This window comes from Hevea brasiliensis, chromosome 5, assembly GCF_030052815.1.
Source record: "Hevea brasiliensis isolate MT/VB/25A 57/8 chromosome 5, ASM3005281v1, whole genome shotgun sequence".
NCBI classification, from domain to species: domain Eukaryota; kingdom Viridiplantae; phylum Streptophyta; class Magnoliopsida; order Malpighiales; family Euphorbiaceae; genus Hevea; species Hevea brasiliensis.
In genome coordinates this window covers 9,947,632-9,957,978 of record NC_079497.1, presented here as the reverse complement: position 1 = coordinate 9,957,978, position 10,347 = coordinate 9,947,632, and the positions used below count along the sequence as shown (strand labels likewise).

The window sequence follows — 10,347 nt, the reverse complement described above, 5'->3', positions numbered from 1 at the left end:
TTATAACAGTGTGATCCATCCATGAACCATGATTCACGACCTACGGTGGTTCCCCGATGTGCAAAATAATTAAATGAGGTCTCTGTAGCAGAAAGATCACAGTCAAGAGCTGCTCGTGGAAACCATGGAAAACATTTAATGGAATTTTCACACTTATAAGCTTGATGCGACGTCTGATTTATTAATATGGATTAATAGAGTAGATAGACTTTTAAACAATAGTAATAATAAGCGTGGTTATTGTTGTATTTAATTTTGGATGGAAGAGTCTTTAGTTGATTGGTTAGTAATTGTGTGTATCTAATTAAGTCAACATATGCCTTGTTTAAGCAGGAAGCATGATTCATGACAAATTCTTATCGGAAAATTCTAATTTGGATATCATAGGGGTTGGATTGGATGTTTTGCTTGATCACTTATTTTTAAGTTAGGTAATTTTTAATTTATTTTAAATAGTTTCTTTAATTTATAAATTAAAATAAATATTATTCTACTTATTTTTACTTATAAGTAAATTGAGTGATTTATAAATTAAACCAAATGCCCTTTTAACAGATCATTTTCACAATCTATTTCCTCTCCTCTGCTTACTCATCATAATTTTGTCAAATGGTTTAACCAATACATTAAGCCCAGCCCCAGAAATGTTCATCATAATTTTGTCAAAGTTGGTTTAACCCATACATTAAGCCCAGCCCCAGAAATGTTGGGCCATTCCTAGTGAAGTGTAGTATAGCGTATGCGCTACGGCGCCCCAGGCAAGCGCAAGTGAATTTCCAGGAAGCTGGCAAGAGGACCAGACCATATTATGGGTCTTGAAGACTCACAAAAAGTCAAGCAGCTACCCCAAGAAAACGAAATGAAGGGCCAAGATTAATCAATCAACCTCAAATCCAATGGTGAGTATCTAAAGTCATTTAGGGTTGATAGAGGATACTCGACAGCACTATATAAGTGGCCTCCATGGCCAATGGAGAGGTCACACTTGACAAAGATCAATGAGAGGAAAAGGAGAAGGAGCTTGGATTTTCGGAAGGGTAAGGGATGGGCGAGCGGGGAAGATAAATAAGTATTGTTTCATTAAATGGGTATGATATAATTGTTTGTTATCTTCCCTACTCCACCCATGCCGTAGGTTTCCGATTATTCCTCCTTCTCCTCACCACCTCTGTTATTCGTAGGAATCTTTGACCCTTTCCTTCGTCTTCCACCGCCATGTGTACGTCTTAGGTCTGTATTTTTTGTTTCCCTTTCAGAATTCAGATCTCAATTTTATAACCTTTTATTGTTATTATTATTATTATTATTATTATTATTATTATTATTAGGGATGGCTTGCAGGTTTTCTTGGACTGGGAGATGAAGAATGATCCCTTAGGTGTTTTTTTTACGAAATTTTTTGAAGGCTATGGATCTGAAAGAATTTGATAAATGAAATTCAAGACAGATGGTGTTGATTGTTGCTGGATCTTGCAATCGGGTGGAACTTGGAAGAACTGTTTTTCGGCCTAGGATTTTTTTGAATGACTTGGGCTTTTGGGCTTTTTCTGGTTTTGGACAAGTTTTAAGCTTGTAGATAGAATTTCCTTTGTATTTGGATATGGGTTCAAGCTTTGTTGTGTAATATGCTTAGGCCTTTTATGGACTTTTTAAATTGAAATCTTTATTTTTGAAAAAAAGTCTTACTTAAATGTAGATTTAAAATGATTTATAAAATAATGTTAATTTTAAAATTCACTTTAAAATATTTTTAATAAGTAAAATGGTATTATTTTAGATGTAACATAGCATAAAAAAATAGTGAATTTCAAATAAGCCTTTAAACTTTTAATTATATTTCCAATTAAGCTTGATCTAAATTTTTCGTCCAAATAACCCCAAAACTTCCGAATGGATTTTCATGATTGCAGCAATATGAGAAAGAGATAACCTCTTTTAATCACATGATATGAACTCTCTATGAGAATAAAACAAAAAGAATATGATAATATTAACTGTTTTAATAACTGTTATTTATTTTAGTAGTTGTCAGTTATTTATCAATCTTTAACTGTTAGATATTAGTTATTAGTTGTTAGCTATTTATATAGCTGTTAAAGTAGAAGTATTTAGTAAAAAGACCTTAGTCAAAATGCTCTCTTAATCTCTAAAAAATAGGAGAGATATCTTTTCATAAATTATTCTCTAAATATTTAAAAATATTATATTATCAAATAGTATAAATAAAAGAAATAATATTTTGACTCTAGTCAAAATGCTAAATGCTGCTTAAAAATTATTGAAAACAGGTTATAAGATCAAGGAAGGGATTGTCCATTTCGATTGCCACATTAACTCTTGGGGTTGACAAAGAACCTGCAAATCTGCTACTAGGCATTTTATTTTCCTCTCTTCTTCACTCACACACTCTTCAATTCTACGTCTCTCTTTATTTGTGTTTATCTTCTTTTCTTTCAATCTCCGCCACTCGATTTTTTTTTCCCATTTTGTATCGTTGTCCCTTGTCAACTTCTTGGGGATATGTGTTGCATTCCCATCAGCCTTCACCGATGGTTGAGGAAATGAAAGATTTCCTTTTCATGTGACTTGCCTCATTTACGTATGCTAAGTGTTTTTTGCAACTGATTAATTGGATAGATGGTGCTGGTATGGAAAGTGATATCCTGATAACATGTTATCACTCAGACTAATTTGACTTGAGTCTATGGAAGCACAAGTGGATCTTGTTCAAAACTTGTTATAAATTGTCACAAAGATCAATAAATTTTAATTTGTCAACATGTTAGGTATTGTGAGTGATGTATCTACCTAATTATAAGATATATACCCTCTTCCTATTGTACTCACTTAACAAAAAGGAAATAAAGGTGATAGACAAGAAGAAAGTGAGGAGGGCCAAGCTTTACTATCTCAAGACAAGATGAATGCACCTAAGAACCAGTAGAAAGCTTTATAATTACTGCAAGTTTGATTATCCATTTATTGAGAAAATAGGTTTAGTCATGCTGGTGAAATGTAAGAGATATTTGCATTCCTTTTTTAAATTTGATGTTATGATTAGGTTTAGTTCCTTCTTTCTTTTCCCTTTATTTTGGAAATTATGAGAACTAGGATAGTAAAAATATGTGAGGCTGCCAATGGCATTATCAAAAGTCTCACATTGAAATATTACAAAGAATTCAAAAGGAAAGGCTTATAAAAATGAAGCGCTAGCTATTTAATTAGTTAGTTTTAATTTTTTGATTGGTCGAGTAAGTCTATTTTACTTCTCATTGACTCTTATCTTGACTAACTCATTTACCTACGCCCTTAAATTGAAGTTTGTAATAGGCATGCACTAAAAAAAAAAAAAATCGAATATATTTTCAGCTATGCACCATGATATAAAGTATTCAAGGCTGGTTAAATTTTGAACTAGGCTTCCACTAATTAAACCCATGTTCGAGTAGTTTTTACGGAGGAAGAAAAATACAGTGTGGAAAATAATAAGAACAAAATATTAAAAAAAATAAAAATTATTTTTCTTATTTTGTTTTGATATTAAAAGAAAAGAAATATTTTATAAATAATAAAATCATTATTTTAGAGTTAATTCTCTTTGATATAAAATGGAGGATGAAGTTCCTAAAATTTTATTTCTTGGATGAGATGTACCCTTATCAACTACCAAAGCAAAGCTTTTGAACAGAGTCAAGCAAACCAGAACCAACAAAAGCACCAAGTGTTGTCGATGGTGCCCAAGAAACCGAAGTTACACCAACTTGTGAGCTTGATCAATTCTAGAAGTGTCCCATCTACCATCTGAGCATGTAGTTAAAACTGATATATTTCCATCAGATGAGCCACACACCAAACAAAGACTAACCTCGTTAGCTTGAATCCACTCATTCCCATTGCTCTCCGTCCACATTATGACACGCCCATCATAAGAACATGAAGTAAGCAAAGATCCAACCTTTGGCTGAGCCCAGGCTACGTGCCAAACAAGTTCTTGATTGGCAGCGAGCTGAGCACGCACCCATCCACTCCTTCTCTATTTCAGTTTCCATTACATCCTATACACTTCATCTCCTTTAGATGGTCATGTTGTTTTCCTTTGTAATTTTATATTGTTTTTTTTTCTCTCTCTCTCTCAGTAGCATTATATATTATAAACAAACTCACTTTCACTCTCTGAATAGAGAGGGTGACCGATTTCAAATTCTGACAGTTTTAATCTGAAATGAATTTTAGGGAGAATTAGAACATGTGACTTGGAGTTTAATGCCAAGCTGAACAACAAGTTGACGACCTAATTAGCTGTTGCACTTGCACTGTCTGTTTCTGTTGCCTTTGGCAAGAAATGCTGTAAAGCATAATCTTTATTAATATTAATTTTTGGTGGGGCTGTCGTCCTTGCTGCTAAAGCATAATCTTTATGAATAGACATTTTTGTTAATTTATCAAGTTTAATTTTGACTAATTAATCCAAGGGGATGATCTTTCTAATCTCATTCTTCAATATCTTTATGTTAAATAATCAATTTATGAGCAGAAAAAGCCAAAGCCCACAAGTGTAAAGTGTAAATGTAATCGTAATCACCCATCTGTATATTAAGTTTAAAAAACGGAAACGGCGATTTCACATTACTAAAGCGAAGGAAATCTTTAGTATTTATGATGTCAGCAATTAAAAAATAAAATAAAATAAAATAAAATCCATGAATAAAATTAAAGAGATCTTCCGAGATGGAGCAAAAGAAATTCCACCAGCTAATCCGGCACATCGATATGAACGTGGCATTTCATATAACTCATACGTGGCACTGTGACAGACATGGCATCTCCCAATGGAAGCCCCTCTTCTCGGCTAGGCTGGGACTACGAAAGGCGGTTGAAGCGCTTTGGTCGGTTATAAGATTTTATTCGAGGACGGTTGGCTTCACAAGGACACTGTGCGCAGATCTACTTGTATTCTTTCTATTGGCCTTCAAGTCCCGTTTCACGCCGTCATACTCAAGCTCAACGAGCCAACCGGAACGTACGATTTTTTTTTTTTGGCTTAATACAAAACCGTATTTTCTAGAGGTAAAGAATTATGTCATGCATCGTGTTAAACTATTCGAACTATTTTTCTCCCAAATTTAGAATTTTGTTATTTTTTTAATTAGAATTTTGTTACCTCTTTACACATTACAATTTCCAAAATTGTACAGAAATTATGAAATATATTTAAAATCACACGATTGTGAAATTTAGTTTTCACAAATTCTAAAAAAAATTTGCTTTTATAAAAGCAATTAAATTTTTGTATTTTGAAATGTACTTACTAATTTTTCTACATTTTATAATGTTAAAGGTTAAATATTATTAATTTATGGCCTCTTTTAAAAAAAAATTTGTTTGTTTCAATACATGAAAATTTAGGGAAAACCCACATTTTATGGGTTCAAGATTTCAAAATGAAAATTAGAATAGAGGCAATAATTGTGGAGAAAAATAGCAATTAACTTTAATATAGTGATATTGGAGTGATTTTCAAAATCATGAGATTTTAAATTCAAGCCTCAGGTAAACTTAATTGTACTAGAAAAAATATGAGAAAAATAACATTGTTGAGTAGAGAAATGAATGTATGTGTGAGTGTGGTATAACAAAAAGCACATGACTAATAATAATTTTAATATATAAATAATTTTAATTTATATATTTTTAATTTTAATATATAAAAATAAATAATATCTTAAATTGATTGTTGACTACTTTTTATTTAATTTTTATTGCTTTTTATGTAGAGTGAACTTTTATATGAGGATTTCATAATAAAAAATAAGTAGTAATAATTAAAATATTAATTAAACATATGAAATAATTTTAGGTTTGTAATACCTGTCATTTTTTGATATCGAATATCTGTCATTGACAGAATATTCTAGTGAAAAGTAAAAACTTTACTAATAAGGGAGTGGCAATAAGATGTGAAAGTATATACATGTATATGTGATGTACTCAAAATGTATTTAAGAATGAAAAATATTTTAAAGGCTTTATTTCCAAAAAAATTTTAAGTAAGTATTTATGGCAGAAGGAGTTTCGGCAGTCGAAGTATGGATTTTCAATAGTCGAAATCCTTTTTCCTGTCTAAAAGCTCTTTTGGACAGAATAGACTCCAGCAATCGAAAGTTGAACTTTTGACAACCGAAAGTCTATCGACAAAGAGGATATAAAAAGGGTTTAAAACTTATTTTGCTGCCAAAACACTTAAAAGTTTTTTTTCCTCTCTCTCTCTCAATTTTGGGGCATACATGGAGCTCTTTGAAAAGATTTCCTTGAGTTTTTGAATATCTAGAGTTGGATTCTTTCATTTAGAAGTGTGAAAGAGTAGATGTTGACACCATATTTTGGCCGATTTTCAAAATTAATAAACTTTGAAACCGATCCCCAGTACTAAATCTCCCTTTGACAGCTAACCACATTTCCGATCTCTTTTTGCTAGATAACCACATTTTCGATCTCTCCTCACAAGGAATTGAATCAATACTAAGTCCTCACATCAGTCAAAGCCTTACTGGTCTATTAAATCACTCACCGATCTCTCAAACCCATTGTCGAATCTCCTGACCAGTCAAGTATATTCTTGATCTCTGTTGACAAACGAAATTGAACTGACACTAGGTCTTTGTTACCATTTTTGTTGCCGATCTCCCTTTCAAAAGTTTAAGAATAATCAAAGATTCCGTTCCGATTTAATAATGATCCCGATCTTAAATGTTCAAGCCAAATTTCTAATTTTAATCAAGTCCCGTTTAGCGTTGGTTCCCTACCGATCTCATGCTCATTGTGTTTTCGGATCTCTCACACTTAGGTTAATAATCACTTTCAGTTATTTCAACATACTCAGATAATCAAGTGTTTAAATAATTTAGAAATTTTCCGATCACAACCATCCATCGAATAAAAGAGGTATTCCATTTCATTTCATTTCAAAAATTTGTACAAGTTATTCAGCTGTAGGATCACCCCCAGCCTGATCTACATTTTGTCCATCTCCTCTCTCACCCTCAGCCTCCTCCTCGCTATCCTCACCTTCATCCTCGGGAGCCAGGTTGGCCATCCAAGAGAAGTCCTCCTCAGGATAACGCTTTTTGAGCTCGGCCAGGAGATCTCTGTGAGCATTCACATAAGCGCCGGCCACTCCGGTCACCATCTCTTCTTCTTTCGCTTTGAGCTCCTCAGCAAAGTGAGCAAGTTGAGCAGCTTCATCGGCCCGGAGCGCTTGCACTTCTTCAAGAGCATGATCTCGCTCAGCCAGGACATGAGCTTGCTCGGCCAGCTTGTCCTCATAGAACTTCATTCGCCCCTCAATTTGAGATATGTAGCCCTGAGCGGATGAAACTTAAGATCGGAGGGAAGCTGCTTCATGACCCATCCTCTCGACCTCTTTACCCAGGCGATGCGCCTTCTCCCGTATGATGTGCTGGTTCACCAGGCACTCCACGTTCAGGCTCATGGATCGAGTCAAGATATCATCAAGGTTATCCGGAGACAGCCTATCCCGATCTTCTTGAAGACAGATAGAGGACGCCAAGACCTTGGCGAAACCAGGGTTCTCTCGAACTGTACGATTCTTCTCCAGTGAGTGGACTAAGACTTGGGCACCGCGGGAGAGGGTTCTCACGTTAGGTTGAGAAGGACCCTCATCTGCGCTCAGAGCAACTGGAGGGGGTGGAGGCGGCTCTTCCCGGCGAGGAGGGGATCGGACCACTTCTACGATCACCGATCCCGAAGGTTGAGACGAGCCTTCTCGTATTTCCCCGGGCTCGTGACGAGGTGTCTGCATCTCCTCGGCTCGCTTCATCTCCCGTACCTTCTGGGAGATCTCCCTCTTTCGCTTCCGGCTCTCCTTGGAGGCTTCGCCGCTTGCCATATCTGCACAAAGAAGAGGTCAGTGAGATCGCTAAGGTCCTGAGATCTGAGATGTAGAAAATACCGATGCCGAGGTCAGAGAGCTGAAGCCCGCGATCTTTGCCGGTGATCAATTCCATAGTCCAATGGTGCAGCTCGGCAGTCACCGCATCCAGGCAAGAGAACTTCTCTCTGCTCGCCTGCTCTTTCAAATCCATCACCATTGCGCCCTCTTCCCTATTCAGGGCAAGGTGCCTCAGAATTAATGGACCCTGGTGCAGCCAACAGCGTGGGAAACCCTCAAAACCATTTGGGATTTTGCTTCTCAGGATAAAAAAGCGGTTCTTCCAATTCTTAAGGGAGGACGGCAGATCGGTAAAAAGCCCGCAGTGGGGTTTCGCCTGGAAAAATCAATACTCGTCGTCCTTTCGACGAGTTAACCTATGAAGGTCGGCGAACACCTTGGCAGTAGGACTAATTCCCTTAGCGCGGCACAGGCCACGGAAGGCCACAAGGATCCGCCACGAGTTCGGGTGAACTTGGGCGATGCATACTTGGTGAAATTTCAGAACTTCTTTGAAGAAGTCGTCTAAAGGGAACCGCAGCCCGGCTTTTAACTGCTCTTCGTACACCATGATCATGTCATTTCCCTCAAAGAAGTGATCGGCTCGAAGATCGTCGTGACACTTAATGAGTTCGAATAAGTCAGGGTGAATGTTGTATTCTTGGCTGAACGATTGTAGGTCAGTTTCTTTAAGAATGGACGGTAGCTCGTCCATGGGGAGGTTTTCTCTCCCTGAAGAATGTGTTCGTTTCGAAGATGTCGCCTGCCCCTGAATTGGGGCGGAGGCCCTAACAGGTTCAGTTTGCGCGCTTGGTCTGACCACCTCTACATCATCGGACGACCACGAGAACTGAATGGAAGGGGGGCTTGCCGCTCTCTGACCCTCGGCACCGCTCATTTTCAAAACAGAAAATTTAAACTAAAAGAAAGATCAAAACCCTTACCGGAGCTTGATCGGTGTCGGAGGAACTTGAGAAAATGAGAGAATTTGGAGGTTGTTTACGAGAGACTGAAAATGACATGAAGGAGCAACTGGCTAACCCCACCCCTATTTATACTCGTCCGAGCATTTAATGCTCACGATGTTCCAGGTAATGCATTGGATAGCGGGACTCTCCAGTGGATCTCGGCCGGATCGCCAGTGGCTAACCCTCACCAGCGCCTTTCACTCCTAGCCCTTGGATCGCCCCGGACAAGAGAATTTGGGACCGTCGGATTAGAGAAGGAAAAAGACAAATATTCTGCAGTGGATCTCGGCCGTCTATTCTGATTCTCTTTAATTCTTGAGCTTAGGATTATGTCCTTTGAAATCTTGACCCTCCATCTCCTTCAAGATAGATCCTGACCCTTCAAGGGGAACACCCGGTCCCTATAAATACCTGCATGAAAAACTGTTTAAAGGACGAAAAAAAAGGAGGAAGTTACTATAGCGGAATAACTCTGAAATTTAATTCAGATCGTTACTCTGCTTTCATAAGAAGAACTTTTAGAACCAGTTTTCTGAAGTGTTTTCTTAAAAGATTTTGAACACTGAAACTCTCCATTTTCAGCTCGTTCATTATCTCGTAGCGTTAACATTTTTCAGTTCCTTGTTATCTTTATTTTCACTTCCATCGCCCATGTTCAATCTCATTTAAACTCGGGTATTATTCTGACTCGAGTGCATTTAGTGAAGCACTCTTTGTTCCAAGGCGAACCTTAGTCTCCCGGCTATCAACTTGCAATCTTATTGCGTTTTGTGATTCTCGGTTAGTTCACTAGAATCGACTCCTTACAGGTCAGTATTCATGTTGCCATTTTATTAAGTTTAGTTCTTGTTTTACGCATTTCCATTCTTCTTTCTTTACGTATGTTATTTTCTTTAAGTTCATATCACGCTAGAAAGATACAGAGAAAGGTCGTGCTCTAGTTTATTTCCGTGTCGATACCTTTGTTAATCTTTATTATTTCTGAGCATAAGTCATCTAGTTCCAAGTGATACATAAGTGGTTGGATGAGATGTGGGTAACGGCAACTTAAGAGTCCTTTTGAAATAATGAAAGGTCTGAATAATAAGCCTGGAAAATGGTAAAGCTGAGTCACTAGAATGACTCAGTAGGTCATAGGGCAAGACGTCATAAGACAGAGTAAAACCAAACCCTGAATAACTAAATGGAATAGATCGGCTACCAAAAAATGTTGGTGAGGCGACCATATAGGAAGGTCGGAGGATTCGGTTTGGCATCCCCTGCCCAGTCCTAAGGTACCAATAAGTTAAAGAAGTCTTGCGCAGACCCCCTGACACCTTTGAACGTCAGAACCCTTAGCCTTAGGCCCTCTCGATAGGTAAAATTTAGAGAGATCGAAAAAATCCTTATCCGACTACCATTTAATTAAAAGAGGTCGGAGGAGGGTTCTTA

General features: G+C 37.1%; 1 long non-coding RNA gene across 2 annotated transcripts; it reads left to right on the top strand.

Moving 5' to 3' along the window:
* Window positions 1–791: 791 nt before the first annotated feature.
* LOC110644024 (uncharacterized) lies at window positions 792–1,737 on the top strand. 2 transcript variants are annotated; one of them, XR_009148821.1, is made up of 2 exons: window positions 792–1,230; window positions 1,342–1,737. It is a non-coding gene; the product is annotated as an uncharacterized LOC110644024 (long non-coding RNA). The 2 variants fall into 2 exon arrangements; XR_009148822.1 differs by having other exon boundaries at window positions 1,329–1,737.
* The last annotated feature ends 8,610 nt before the right edge of the window (window positions 1,738–10,347 follow it).